This window comes from Scyliorhinus torazame, chromosome 6 (assembly GCF_047496885.1).
Source record: "Scyliorhinus torazame isolate Kashiwa2021f chromosome 6, sScyTor2.1, whole genome shotgun sequence".
Taxonomy (NCBI): Eukaryota; Metazoa; Chordata; class Chondrichthyes; order Carcharhiniformes; family Scyliorhinidae; genus Scyliorhinus; species Scyliorhinus torazame.
Genome location: NC_092712.1, coordinates 291,309,606 through 291,324,465, shown reverse-complemented (window position 1 = coordinate 291,324,465; position 14,860 = coordinate 291,309,606). Strand labels below are relative to the sequence as shown.

Below are 14,860 nucleotides of genomic sequence, written 5' to 3'. Positions count from 1 at the left end.
GTTACCGCTGGGCAGTCGCAGTTTCTTCCCAGGATCGTCAGTGCATTGAAGAATTCGTCCAGCGATTCCCCGAGGATTTGTCATCTCGTCGCGAGCTGGTAGCGTGCGTAGACCTGGTTGACGGGCCTAATGTAGGTCTGTTTCAGCAAGTTGATCGCCGCTGGGAATTCTTCCGCGTCCTCGATGAGTGCGTAGATTTCGGGACTCACTCTGGAATGCAGGACCTGCATCTTCTGGTCTTCCGTTGGTCTGCCGGGGGCCGTTCGGAGGTACCCCTCAAAGCACGCAAGCCAGTGTTTAAACGCCGATGTTGCATTAGCTGCTTGGGGGCCGATTTGCAGGCACTCCGGGGTGATCCGGAGCTCCATATTCCTTTTTAAGTCTGCTCAATAAATTGTAGCACCATCGATCACACACGAGGCGAGACGGAGAGAACATCAATCGAGGCTTTATTGAGCAGACTTGTTCAGACTTGTTCCCCAGCAGCTCAGTCACAGAATGCAGCTGCAGGGAGTAAACCGGGTTCTTATACCCCGCCTATCTGGGTGGAGCCCAGTAGGCGGCAGATCCAATCGGGACCCAGCATCTGTCCTCCAATAGCTCCTCGGCATTCATGGTGTATCGTATTACCCCTAATACATACCACCACACAGATGCTGTTAGACCTGCTGAGATTGTCCGGCATTTTTTGTTTCTGTTTTAGTTTCCATTATCGCACTAATTTTTACAGTAACTTCATTTGAAGCTTACTTGTGACAATAAGCAGTTTCCATTCCATTTCCATTCCAATTTCCATTCCATTCCATTCCAATCCATTTCCAATTTGTTTTTATCTTATGTGAGAGTGCTGTTAGGTAATTTGGGCATTCTGAATGCTCCCTCTGTGCTCCCTCTGTGTACCCAAACAAGCACCAGAATGTGGCGTCTAGGGGATTTTCACAGTAACTTCACTGCAGTGGTAATGTAAGCCTACTTGTGACAATAAAGATTATTATTTTCCGGTAACAACCAAAAAATGGAAATTCAATGCCCAATCTTCAAGCTCGCCAGTGTATATGTGGCAGAGCAGGAGAGAAAGCAAATACTGTCATCGTTCTAGTCGGCAGTAATCAGAGTAGCATTAGGTGGAATGACCCCACTGTGGGCAGCAGCTCTGTGAGCATAGTCAGAGCTGTTGGTCAGTTTTGCAACTCTTTCTCTCAGCTTTGATGTGCCTGGATCATTGCTGAGTGGCCAGTCCAATTATCTTCTCCTTACTGAACTTAGTGGATGTGTTAAAAGGCCACAAGGTAAACATAGTGTAAAATTGGATCATGTATGGGGTAGATGGAAGAGGAGTGGTGAAGTTCTCTCCCCTGGTGGGGGAAGTTTGGTGAACTGATTGGGTTTTGCAACAATCTGGAAGCTTTCATGCAAATTCCACAGATTAACAGACTTAATGCAGTTTCACAATTTCCCATGATGACGTTTGAACTTTTGGCTCCTAGATCCTTAACCCTGTACGATTAGCCTGCAGGCACCAAAGTTATGGAAGGCATGGATATACATTTCTACCAGCAGACAGTTAAATCACCTCGCTGCGCTGTACAGTTGAAGAAAAGACAATTTAAAAGTAGCTGCCGAGGTTATTCTTTAGTACGTATCACTGAAACATGGTAATCAAGGAAGGTTTTTTTTACAGAATGAGTCAGCCTGTTGTGAATTGACCCAGTTAAAGGCAAACAAGAGAGATCCAGCCTCCCATGACATTGAGTAGTTACTGTGTGAGGAAATTCCAGAGGATGTCAACACGTCCTTTACAATTAGGTTATTGCCTAACCAGATAAGTGGAGTGTGCTTCCAGTTGCAAATAGTTTTCAGTATATTACTACAATTGTTGGTCCATATGACTCATTTTGGAAGCACAGATATACTCACTTAAAATGGAAATAGACGTTTATGTGGGTCTCCTCCAATGTCTACAGCCGGTTTTAACTTTTCTTCTTGGACACTGGATACATACTCTCATTGAAGTAACAGCACAAAAAATAAGTTATTTATCAGTAGCTTGCATTTCTGTAGCACCTTTAGCTTAGGAAAATATCCGAAAGCCCAACTGATCTATGCCAGTGTGTATGCTGCACATGAGCTTATTATCACCTTAATTCATCGAATTCTATCGCCAAATCCTTCTATTTCGTACTCCCTCATGTCCTCGCCTGGTTTCCGTTTATACATATCCATGGTTTGAATTTTACCCTCAGGGTGCACCTGAAGTTACAGCGGCCGGAAACGGGTGTAAAACCCGCTCCTGACCAAGGTGGCAATGTTATCGTGATATCCGCTGGATGACCAATTAAGACCTGCCCAGCATGAACCGTGTGTGCCAGTTGGGTTTGCGCTGCACGAGGGGATGGGGATCTGACAGAAAAGACAGCTCCCTGAAGGCTGCCAGGAGTCATGGGAAGGCTGAGGGAGTGGCCTGGGAGGATGCCAAAAACTGCCCCTGTTCCGCATTCATGGCCTCAGTCCCTGGTGCTCATGGGAGGTGGGAGGTCAATTTGGGTGGGCACTCTGCCCTCTATTTCTTCGAGAGTGCCTGGGAGTCAGTGACAGGTGGCAAACTCCCATGCCCAGGCATGGCAAGAAAAGGCCCACCCCCACCTGACCAAAAGATCCTGGGCAGAGGTCACAGCCTAGGTTGGTGGGCGCGATGTGATACGCCGCATGTGGCTTCAGTGCCATAAAAGGTTCAATGATATTCCGCAGCCGGAAGGGTATGTGCAGAGTTGGCATGGACCTGTGTTGGTAAGTGTAGTCAGGTTCCCGTTTGTCTAAGCACTCAGGGGTCTGAGTGTGTTTGCCAACTGGTATTGAAGCCTTCTCTGACAAGGCTGGAGCATCAGCATGATTGGCCTCAGCCCATTGGAGGCTGAGGTGTGCCATAGTGAAATGGCCTGCTTAATGCCTGGGGCGCAGGAAGCTGTAAAGGGAGATGAAACACTAATGAGGTATTCTACTGTTCCCTGTCAGGAAAAGACAGGTCATAATGCTGCGGAGCGCTGCAGAACTGTGGGAGGAGTGCCAAATGTGCTAGTCCCCACAAAGCATGGAAGTGATGAGCTGGAGTGCCAGCAGCCAGCTCGCTCCTCTGGTCATGGTGTGGTGGGAGTCTCGGACGGAGGTATGAGTGCAGTTCACAGATGCGTGTGCCACAGCTACTGGACACATTATGGGCTACTGTCATCGGAATGTGAACTGCCGCAACCAGAGTGCCCATTGAAGCTCCATTGCAGATGGCACCATCCATCAGTTCTCCATTCTCTCTTCCGCCTGCCTAAAATACATAGACACTATGATGGTTGAATTTACTGATCCTTATGCTTCCTTCCGTGGATGCGCCATCTGTAAGAGCAGCTGGCGACCCTGAGGTTTCCTGTTAAGCTCCCAGGAAGACATTGCTCCTGCAGTGTCACACCCTCTCTTGGAACCAGGCAGCAGTGCAGATAATTACACATTGGTGGGCATTAGGTTGGCAGCTTCCCAAATAGTGCAATGTGCTGAGGGTGCAGCAAATTGACGTGAGAAGCTTGCAGAGGCAGAGAGGTCTCAGGGCACCGACAGTGGGAGCATTGCTAAAGACTGGGACCACACTGAGTCTGAGGTGGATGATAAGCCTCTGGAGGTGTCCATCAGGCAGCAGATGCTGTACATCCAGCGGCATGCACGGGGAGATCTGGCAGAGATCCATGAGTCTGCGTGCCCTGGTCTCTGTCATGGAGGAGTCAATGCGGAACGAGCACTGCGCCGTCCCTGAGAAACGAGTGCATGTCCTCTTCCATTGAGAGAGTGGCGATTGACATGGAGAGGTTGCTTCTGGAACAACTGAGTGGTTCCAGGGGTCGCACTCAGACCTGCAAGTCAACACATCTCAGGAGGTCACTGCCATTGTGAGAGATGGATCATCAATGGTGAGCAGGAAAGTGCTGATACACCTCACCCTGGCGGACAAGCTGTCTATTGTCTCTTCCAAAGGTTCTTCCAAAGGTTATCAGAGCCACCATGACAGCAAAATCAGCAGGTTGCCTCCAATGCCGCTGGCAGTAAGAGGGGCACTAAGACGTAGCGCACACAGACATAGTTTAAGGCACCTTAAGCACAACAGGGGCATGTCATGGGTGATGGTTTTTTTTGTCTTCATTACTTTGCGTTTTCTGTTAGGTTTGACACATTTGTATGCTGTTGTTCTGTTAAGTCACATAAACATTTTTCTCTATTCAGTGGGCTGAGTTGGCTGCATGCTTTCTATGTTGGCAAGATGTTGCACAGGTTTGAAAGCTGAAGGCTTTGTTTGGTGCAGCATTTCTGGGTTGGGCTCTTGAGTGAGATATTGCCATTGGATTGTGTCAGCCTCCATGCCTTGGATGCCTAGCTGAAGGTTCGATGGATCAATCCATCCCTAGCGTTCCTTTCCCCAGAGTGTTCATGTTGTTTGCCTCAATGTCTTCACTCGGTGTGATCCCAGTTGACCCTCAGACTCATCACTGGACTCACCCTCCCTGGTCTGCAGCCCTGCCTCGCTCTCCTCAGCCTCCACTGGCTATCCCCTTGTCAGAGCTAGATTGTGCAAGGCACAGCATGTGACAAGTTTGAGGGAGACACACTCTGATGGTTATTGCAATGATCCCCCAGATTGGTCAAGGCATCAGAAGCACATCTTCAGCAACCTGATGGTCTTGCCCACCACCGTTCTTGTGGAAGCATGACTCCTGTTGTATCTCTCCTCTGCCTCAGTTCTTTCAATGATGATCTTATGAACCCCTCGTTTTGAATTTCCCCAGAAATGGAAACCCCAATCTCCACAACTACCCTCTCAAACCTTTCCAGAGTAAAGAATCCCAGCCACTTCCTTCTTTACTGATAGTTCTGACTCTGGTATCACAGTTGTAAACATCCTTTGCACCTTATCCAGTAACTTCATATCCTTTTTGTACTCTGGAGACCAGAATTGAGCACATACTTGAAAAGGAAACATTTGCAGAACTGTGGGGAACTGTAGGGATGTGGGACTAATTGGATAGCTTTTTCAAAGGTCCAGCACAGGTGTGATGGGCTGAATGGTCTCCTTCCATGCTGTATGATCCTATTGAGTTGCTCCCTTGCTTCTGGATCTCAGACAGCTAGCAGAACCAAAGATCCACGGACCTGGAGCGTTAAAGAGTTTGGACTGAGACGTGTAGGTAATGGTGGAATCATAGTGTGAGGCGTGATGAAAACAGACCCTTCCCCTATACCTGGGTTAGGTACTACCTTTCTATTAGCACCATAAGGATTGCAGTGGTTCTAAAAACAGGTTCACGAGCTAGGTATATCATGTCATGTCAGCCATGCCCACACCTTGAGAACAATTTTTTTAAAAAGCCAAACGCAGCAGAACATGAAACACTCAGTGGACTGAAACCATCAAAAGCTTTACACGTTATCGCTTCTCAGCCTTTTGGCTATGATCAAGCATCAGATCAAGCCCAAGATGAGGTGCAATGCCTTTTCTTTGTCAGCTTGGATCTTGTATGTCTCTCTTGTGGAGACCATGAATTAGCTTCTATTTGAATTTGAATTGAGTTTTGGAGCAAACAATGAGATGGGTTAAGGATTTGTCCTGTCCACTCTGTGCATTGGCGTTGTAACTTTAAGGATGGGATTAAACGTTTTTTTGTCAGCTTTACACATCACACTGTCATAATATACACCAGTATATTATGGTGCAGACGCACACACACACACACACTGATGGACATGCAGTGGGACCAATCAGCATACACAACATTGCAGCCAATCACCAGTGAGAGCACACGCACTATAAAGACAGGGGACAGGAAAGTTCCCGCTCATTCTAGTAGCAGCCAGCTCGGAGCACAGAGCTCACAGCCTGCAACACAGACATTCACCATGTGCTGAGTGCATCACCTGGTTAGGATTAGGCAAGGGTCAACAGTTAAAGCTGGTATTGCATTTACCCGCAGTTCAAGTATGTTAATATAGTTAAACTTATAATAAAATAGAGTTGCACCACTTCCAGTGTTGGTGACCTGTTTGTGATGCAGAACACCCAACACATTACACACTGCTAGAGGCACCATGGCCTGAAGGACCCACTACTACATGTGCTGTGATCATGCCTCTGCATTCAGCCATTCTGCGCAGCACTTTGGGAGGCCCCAGCAAACATGCGAGGCCTCACAGTTTCTCTGTATTCCCTGGCCCTATGACTGAAGATTTTCCTTATCCTTCTTTAACATGTAGTCTGATGCAAACTGCCACTGCTGTCTGCAAGTAGAGGCATCACTTTCCAATTAATTGTGGCAAAAAGCATATCCACCCCTCAGCAACCTGGTGCATGGAAGATCTGAGGGAGGTAAGTCAGTCAGGAGATTGCTACTGGCCACATGCATCAGACATGTTCAATGTGAGCGCGAATTCTCCCCAAAAAAAGAGTAGTGTGAGACCACAAATTTATTCTGTGCTTCCATTAGCCCACCTAATATTTAATGTGGCCAGAACCCTAAGGAATTATCATCAAGTGATCTTGTTCCCTAGAACTATGCATTGTTCCCGGGAAGTGTACAGCCAAGCTGTTGATTCCATCTCTGCCAAGGCAGCAATGTTCAGGAGGCTTGACGCCATCCAGCGCAAAGCAGCTTGATTATTCAGCAACCTACCCATCATCTTATTTCACCACGGGATACAATGTGGCAACCCACCAAGGCCTCTTCTACAGCACTTCCAAATCTGAGATCTCCATCATCTACATGGACAAAGGCAGCAAATGCACAGGAACACCAATACCTTGGCAGTCCCTCTCCAAGTCACACACCACTCTGACTTGGGCGCATTATCACCGTTCCCTGGGCTAAAATTCTGGAACTCCGTAAAAACAATTTAGAAGCGCCTTTACCATGGAAATTGCAGCAGTTTGAGAAGATCCACCAGCACCATCTCAAGGGCAACTGGGAATTCCATGAAACGCTGACCTTGTTAGTGTCCATTCCTACATTGCAGCAGAGACTACACTTTAAAAGTACCAACTGGTTGTAATGTGCATTGGGACATCCTGTGGTCATGAAAGGTGCCATGTAAATGCAAGTTCATCTGAATTCTCATTGCCTGTGAATGAATTTCAGAAAAAACGCCTGCAGATACCACTGGCGGGATTCTCTGTTTCTGAGACTATGTGTTGACGCCGATGCAGAATTCATGGACTTTCACGACATCAAAACTGTCGCCGAACCTGGACCGATTCAGCAATTGTGGAGGGGCTAGCACTGGCGCCACGTGGAACACAATCAATTCCAATGAGAAATGGTGCGGGATTCGCTGGGTCCGTGATTGACACTCGGGAGGCTGACAAGCTGCAGGCGCATATACACAATTTACTCCCCACACACACCATCCCACCAACAAGATGGCACTGGTTGTGCTGGAGCGCGCCCATACAACTGGTGGGTTGGCTGGAGCCAGAGGGCTCCTAGGGGGATGGCCTGGGGGGGACACCTATACAACCAGTGGCCCTAAGTTCACAGTGGGCGTTTAGCGGTGTGTGCAGCTGCATGGCTACCTTGCCGGCTGATGAAATGGTGTTCCGTGCCCTTCCACCCCAACCCCACAGCCCACCTCCTGGCCACCACCCGCTATTCTTCCCAGCCCTGGCAGAAGCACCCCGGCCAACGGCACAACTATGGCGATATTGAACACTTTCCATACCCCCTCTCTCCCTCAGTGGCCAAGACGCCAGTTTCATGGTTTTTAAAAGCAGAAGCGAACCGTGCCATCGTGAACTCGGCCCATCGGAGGCGGAGCATTGCGGAGGCCCCGGAGAATACCGGGTCGGGCCCACTAATGACATGCAAATAGTGTTTACTGTGTGTGCGTTCCGGACCACATTGACACCACTGTCGAGGTGATAGGGAATTGCCATTTGCCGACAAATCAGCACCTGACGCAATTTTTGCATCAGAACCTATTCTCCGCCCTTTTGCAATTTTGGCGACAGCCAATGTAGAACCCCGCCCTGCATAGCAGAACTGCTTTGGGACTTCAACAAATATATTCCTGCACTCTTTTGTAAAAAGAAATGTTGGTCACAGGACTATAACAGCACTATGATGCAAGGATGTAGGTAATAATTGGACATGAAGTTTACTTTACGTATAAGTGTGTGTCTTTCAAAAGAATAGAAAAAACATGTGGATCAAAGTTTAAGACTTTTCTTAAGGCATTTTCTGTCAAACTGAGAAATATTAAACCTTCATGCAGAATTTCATATTTAGTGATTGATGAGACGAGATGAGAGTAGAGAGTAATCGAGGCTTTATTAAGCAGAGATGTGTGGCCTCCTGCAGCTGCTACCAGAATGGGAAAGCTTGGTGTGCACACATATTTATACTCCGCCTACTGGGCGGAGCCAGCAGGCAGGGATCTCCCCCAGTACCTGTAGTACAGGAGCCTTAACCTATTACCTCTAATAACAACTATTATACATTCAGTGGTGACTACCACATTCACCCCCTGTTAAAAAAGAGTCCAGTGGGGGTGGTGTAAAAAAATGTACAGGTTTGTGAAAATTTTAAGTTTACAGTCTGGTGAAAATTTACAAATTCAGCCGGTCGGGTGCCTTGATCCTCCGCTGTGAGCGCCTCAGTCCCGGTGGTGATGCAGACGCCGACTTGGTCGCCTGTGACTCCGGGAGCGTGTTGTCCTCATCTTCATCCCCGGGTGGAACCAGTGGGAGGACGGATCGTCCTGGGGCGGGGCTGTAGTGAGGTGCGCTGGGGGGAGGGGGAGTGGCGCCGGGGCAATCGGAGGGGGGGGTCGGGTGGTGGTGAGCCGTGGGTGGGGATCCAGCTGGTGCCAGGTGCCTGAGGGAGACTGTGTCCTGGCGGCCGTCGGGGTACTCCACGTAGGCGTACTGCGGGTTCGCATGAAGAAGTTGTACCCTTTCGACCAACGGGTCCGCCTCGTGGATCCGCACATGTTTGCGGAGAACGGGTCCTGGAGCTGCCAGCCACGTTGGGAGCGAAACCCCGGAGGTGGACTTCCTAGGGAAGGCAAGGAGACGTTCATGGGGGGTTTCATTAGTCACAGTGCAGAGTAGTGATCGGATGGAGTGGAGCGCGTTGGGGAGGTGCGGGAAATGAATGCCACGGGTCTACCTGCCTGGTTGAGGGTGGCAGCCAGATCGACGTTCGATGCATCGCTCTCGACCTGGAAAGGGAGGGACTCATCGACCGTGTGCATCGTGGCCTTGGCGATGTCTGCCTTGATGCGGTTAAAGGCCTGGCGGGCCTCAGCCGTCAGGGGAAAAACCGTGGAGTGGATGAGTGGGCGGGCCTTGTCCGCGTAGTTAGGGACCCACTGGGCATAATAGGAGAAAAACCCCAGGCATCGTTTCAGGGCCTTGGGGCAGTAGGGAAGGGGTAGTTCCATGAGGGGACGCATGCGGTCGGGGTCGGGCCCTCGAACTCCATTTTCCACAACATAGCCAAGGATGACTAAGCGGTTGGTGCGGAACATGCACTTCTCCTTATTGTACGTGAGGTTAAGGAGTTTAGCGGTGTGGAGAAATTTGAAGAGGTTAGCGTCGTAGTCCTGCTGATCATGGCCGCAGATGATGACGTTGTCTAGGTACGGGAATGTGGCCCGCAGTCCGTACCGGTCAACCATTCGGTCCATCTCACGTTGGAAGACCGAGTCCCCGTAACTGACGCCGAAAGGAACCCTTAGGAAGTGGTAAAGGCAGCCTTCTGCTTCGAACACAGTGTATTGGCGGTCCGCCTTGCGGATGGGGAGCTGGTGGTAGGCAGATTTGAGGTCCCCTGTGGAGAAGACCCGGTACTGTGCAATCTGATTGACCATATCAGATACGCGTGAGAGGGGGTACGCATCGAGCTGCGTGTATCGATTGATGGTCTGACTGTAGTCAATGACCATCCTGTGTTTCTCCCTAGTCTTTACTACTACCACTTGGGCTCTCCAGGGGCTGTTGCTGGCCTCGATGATGCCTTCCTGCAGCAGCCGCTGGACCTCTGACCTGATGAAGGTCCTGTCCTGGGCACTGTACCGTCTGCTCTTGGTGGCGACGGGTTTGCAATCCAGGGTGAGGTTTGCAAACAGGGAAGGTGGGTCGACCTTAAGGGTTGTGAGGCCACAAACGATGAGGGGTGATAGGGGTCCGCCGAATTTTAGAGTTAGACTTTAGAGGTTGCACCGGAAATCCAGGCCGAGTAACAGGGCAGCGCAAAGTTTGGGGAGGACGTAGAGCCGGAAGTTGCTGAACTCTACGCCCTGGACGGTGAGACTGGTGATGCAGTACCCCTGGATTTTCACGGAATGGGATCCGGAGGCCAGGGAGATTCTCTGGGTAACGGGGTGTACCGCGAGGGAGCAGCGCCTTACTGTAGCAGGGTGGATGAAGCTTTCCGTGCTCCCGGAGTCAAGAAGGCAAGATGTCTTGTGCCCATCGACTTTCACTGTCGTCGTCACGGTTGCGAGGTTGTGCGGCCGGGACTGGTCGAGCTTGATGGAGGCAAGCTGCGGCTGGTGTTGGTAGGCCCCGGGCTGGTCGGCGGCGGTGGCAGGCGATGAATGGCCAGATGAAGTGGCCGACGAGCAAGGGTCTTGAGGCACTGTCCAAAATGGCGCCAAAGATGGCGGCGCCCACGGGACACACATGGCGGGCGGCGTTAAAGATGGCGGCGCCCAAGAGCCGCACGTGGTCTGCTGGGAGGAAGATGGCGGCGCCCACGGGTTGCAAGTGGGGGTGCAGGAACACTGGGCCTAGATACAGCAGCGATCGACCGGGCCTGGCACACAGCAGCGAAATGTCCCTTCTTCCAGCAGGTCTTGCAGATTGCACTCCGCGCCGGGCAGCGCTGCCGGGGGTACTTTGCTTGCCCACAGAAATAGCATTTGGGCTCCCCGGAGTTGGCTGGCTGCCACGCGGCACAAGCTTGGGGTTGGCTGGGGGCGGCAGCTGGTGGGGCCCACGATGTCCATGAGGGCGCTGTGCGGTCGGGGGCGTACGACTGTACGTTACGGGAGGCTACTGTTAGCGAGTTCGCAAGTTGCCTGGTCGCCGCGAGGTCAAGCGTACCCCCTTCTAATAGGTGCTGGCGGATGTATGCCGACCCCATGTCCGTAACAAAAGCGTCCCTGATTAAGTGTTCTGTATGTTCGGCAGCCGAAACTGCCTGGCAATTGCAGTTCCTCGCCAGGATGTGCAGGGCACGCCAAGAATCGTCTAATGACTCACCGGGGAGTTGCTGCCTCGTGGACAGGAGGTGCCCGGCGTAGAGTTTGTTGATCGGCCGGATATAGTGTCCTTTCAGAAGCTCCATAGCTTCAGGGTAAGTGGGCGCATCCCGGATAAGGGGAAAAATCTCGGAGCTCACCCGTGAGTACAGGATCTGGAGCTTCTGTGCGTCCGAGGGTTGTTCAGTCGCTGATCCGAGGTAGCTTTCGAAGCAAGCTAGCCAGTGGTCGAAGGCCGACCTAGCATTGGCTGCTTGCGGGTGCGGCTGTCGGCGATCTGGCTTGGTGCGTAGTTCCATCGCTGTAATATCTCTGCTTAATAAACTGATGCACTATCAATTACGACGAGACGAGAGTAGAGAGTAATCGAAGCTTTATTAAGCAGACATGTGTGGCCTCCTGCAGCTGCTGCCAGAATGGGAGCAGCTCAGTGTGCACACACATTTATACTCCACCTACTGGGCGGAGCCAGCAGGCAGGGATTTACCCCCATACCTGTAATACAGGAGCCTTACCGTATTACCTCTAATAACAACTATTATACAATCAGTGGTGACTACCACAGTGACAAATGAAAGAAATCTCTGTCACAGTACATCTGTCTATGAAGTGGTCAGAAATCTGTATAAGTATGCGATGGAAGGGCAAAGGGTTTAGTGAGATACTTATTTTGACTCTGTGGGAAGGATGTGGAATGCTAAATTAATCGCTGGCTCCCTGTAAAATAACGCAGATATATTCTCACTTGGCAGCTATGTCAATGGAGCTTCAGAAGTTCTCTCTGTCGGGTTTTGCCTGCAGTTTTTCTGGCAGGCAGCCATACTTTGCTGGGCATTTCAGCAAGCCAGACCTCATTTCCTGTAAATAGCTGCAAGAGTCATACTGTAGTCAGGCAGAAGAACAAATCAGATTGATACAAGTGTATGTCGCTGGGACTCTGGTACATGGCTGCTTGGTGAATATGCTGTGTAAGTACAGGAGCTTATTGTAAACAATGTCAGTCTGTGCAATGTATACTCCTGGAAATTTTAATTGGGGATTTCAGTGTCAATATAAATCAGGTTTGCATTGGTGCAGATATTAACTCTGGGGTAGAATCTTGTGCAGGACGTTTTGAATGATTTTTTGAGTGGAGCACCTCCACTGTGGCACATGGTAAGTTGGAATATTATCTGCATTATTGGGGGAGGGGTGGATAAGATGTGCTTCCCTGCCCTGGGGCTTTGGGCCGGTAGGGGCGTATCAAAGAGTGAAATAATAAAAACTGGTTTGGATGCAGGAGAGTCTGCCTTATAAACTTTGCGATCTCTGGCGTCTTGACACAAGGAGATATGAAACTCCCCCAGGCCTACAATTCTCCGTGAATTCTGTGTTGTTCCAATTCTGGCTCCTTGTGCGGTTCCACCACTTCCTTCGCTGAGCCATGGATGTGCCTGCAGCTGCCTAGATCCTAAGCTGCGGAATTCCCTGCATAAAGCTCTTTGTTTCTCCCCATCTGCTCAGCACAATATTCCTCGCAACCGACCGCACTGACCAAACCTTTGCTTCCCTCTCCCGCCAGTGGCTTTGGCGTGAAGTATTAGTCTGATGATGCTCCTGTGATTGTTCTCCTATGTTAAAGGAGCTTTATATATGCAAGTTGTCATTGTTGATGCAAAGATTAATTTTACGAGTCTCTCGGGATGTTTGTGTTGCTACAAGGATGACATTTGTTATCCATCCCTAGCTGTCTCGTGAATGGGCTGGTGTTCTTCTTCAACCTCTGCTGTCAATGTGGTTATTCTATGTAGAGTTTTAATGCAGCTCAGTGGCTGGCAGAGACACTTCCGAGAGCAACATAAGAGTCAGCAGCATTGGTACGCGATTGGGGTCACATCTAGGCCGGATTGGGGAAGGACAGAAACTTTCCTTCCCTACACTAGTGAACCAGTTGGGCAGCATGGTGGCACAGTGGTTAGCACTGCTGCCTCACGGCGCCGAGGTCGCAGGTTCGATCCCGGCCCCGGGTCACTGTCCATGTAGAGTTTGCACAGTCTCCCCGTGTTTGCGTGTGTCTCGCCCCCACAACCCAAAGATGTGCAGGGTAGGTGGATTGGCCACACTAAATTGTCCCTTAATTGGAAAAAAATAATTGGATACTCTAAATTTAGAAATTTAAAAAAAATTAGTCAACCAGTTGTACTTTTGCATTAATACGACAGCTCCATGTTTGCTTTTACTGATACCAGCATTTGAGTTCTCGATTTTTTAAAAGCTGTGTTCAAATAATGCCATGGTGGGATTTGAACCCAAATTCAATGGGCGGGATTCTCTGATCCTGAGGCTAAGTGTTGACGCCGTCGTAAACGCCGACATGGCCTCAGGATCAGCAATTCTGGCCCCTACAGGAGGCCAGTACGGCACTGGAACAACCCACGCTGCTCCAGCTGCCGATCCCGGTGTCAACTGGGCGCCGCGGGGTCCGTGCATGCGCAGTGGCACCGGCGCCAACGCACGCATGCACAGTGGCACCCGCGCCAACGCGCGTATGCGCAGTGACTCCCTTCTGCACGCCGGCCCCAACGCAATATGGCGTAGGGCTACAGGGCAAGGCGTGGAAGAAAGGAGGCCCCCAGCCTGATAGACCGGCCCGCCGATTGGTGGGCCCCGATCGCAGGCCAGGCCACAGCGGAGGCACCCCCGGGGTCGGACCCCCCCTCCCCCACCTCCCCCAGGCCACCCCTGGATCCTTCCACGCCGAGGTCCCTCTGGCTAACAGCATGTTAGAATGGCGACGGGCAGAGAATCGCCAGGGGGGCCCCGTAGAGCCGCATCCCGGCATCAAGGCGGCGTGGCGCAATTCATGCCAGTTGCCGCGATTCTCCTGCCCGGCATCGGGCTGAGAGAATCCCGCCCATTGTATTAGCTTAGGACTCTGGGTTCCTGGTCCAGTAATACAGGTAAATGTAACTGCTGCGAAACTATGCCAATAGCTCATAATGCGAAGTGTTGCATTATGGAGCGCGAGAACCATATCGGGGTAGGGGCATTGAACATGGGAGGTTGGATAGGGGTAGGGGCGCTGAACATGGGAGGTTGGACGGGATCTAGTGTGGGGGGTGCAGTCGTGGTCGTGGTGTTGGAGCCTGCAGGCGCCAGGTCCCGGAGGGCGACGGTATCCTGCCGGCCATCGGGGTGTCTGATATACGCATAGTGTGGGTTGGAGTGCAGGAGCTGGACCCTCTCTACCAGGGGGTCGGTCTTATGGCTCCGAACATGTTTTCGGAGGAGGACTGGACCCGGTGTCATCAGCCAGGGCGGAAGCGAGGCCCCTGAGGGAGCTCCCCTAGGGAAAACAAAAAAGCGGTCATGAGGGGTTTGGTTTGTGGCCGTGCAAAGGCGGGACCTAATACAGTGGAGCGCATCGGGGAGGACCTCCTGCCAGTGAGAAACCGGGAGATTCCTGGACCGTAGGGTCAGTAGGACGGTCTTCCAGACCGTCACGTTCTCCCTCTCCACCTGCCCGTTTCCCCTGGGGTTATAGCTGGTAGTTCTGCTCGAGGCGATGCCTTTACTGAGCAGGTACTGACGCAGT

At 51.0% G+C, this 14,860-nt stretch overlaps 1 protein-coding gene across 3 annotated transcripts in view; it reads left to right on the top strand.

Moving 5' to 3' along the window:
• The first annotated feature begins 12,138 nt into the window (after positions 1 to 12,138).
• nod1 (nucleotide-binding oligomerization domain containing 1) overlaps positions 12,139 to 14,860 on the top strand; it is a 134,836-nt gene continuing 132,114 nt past the window's right edge. For 2 of the 3 annotated variants that reach the window (XM_072509829.1, XM_072509826.1), the window contains exon 1: positions 12,139 to 12,254. The gene's annotated coding sequence lies outside the window, so the exon portion shown is untranslated. The remainder of the gene's footprint in view (positions 12,255 to 14,860) is intronic. The other variant, XM_072509828.1, reaches the window with a different exon arrangement.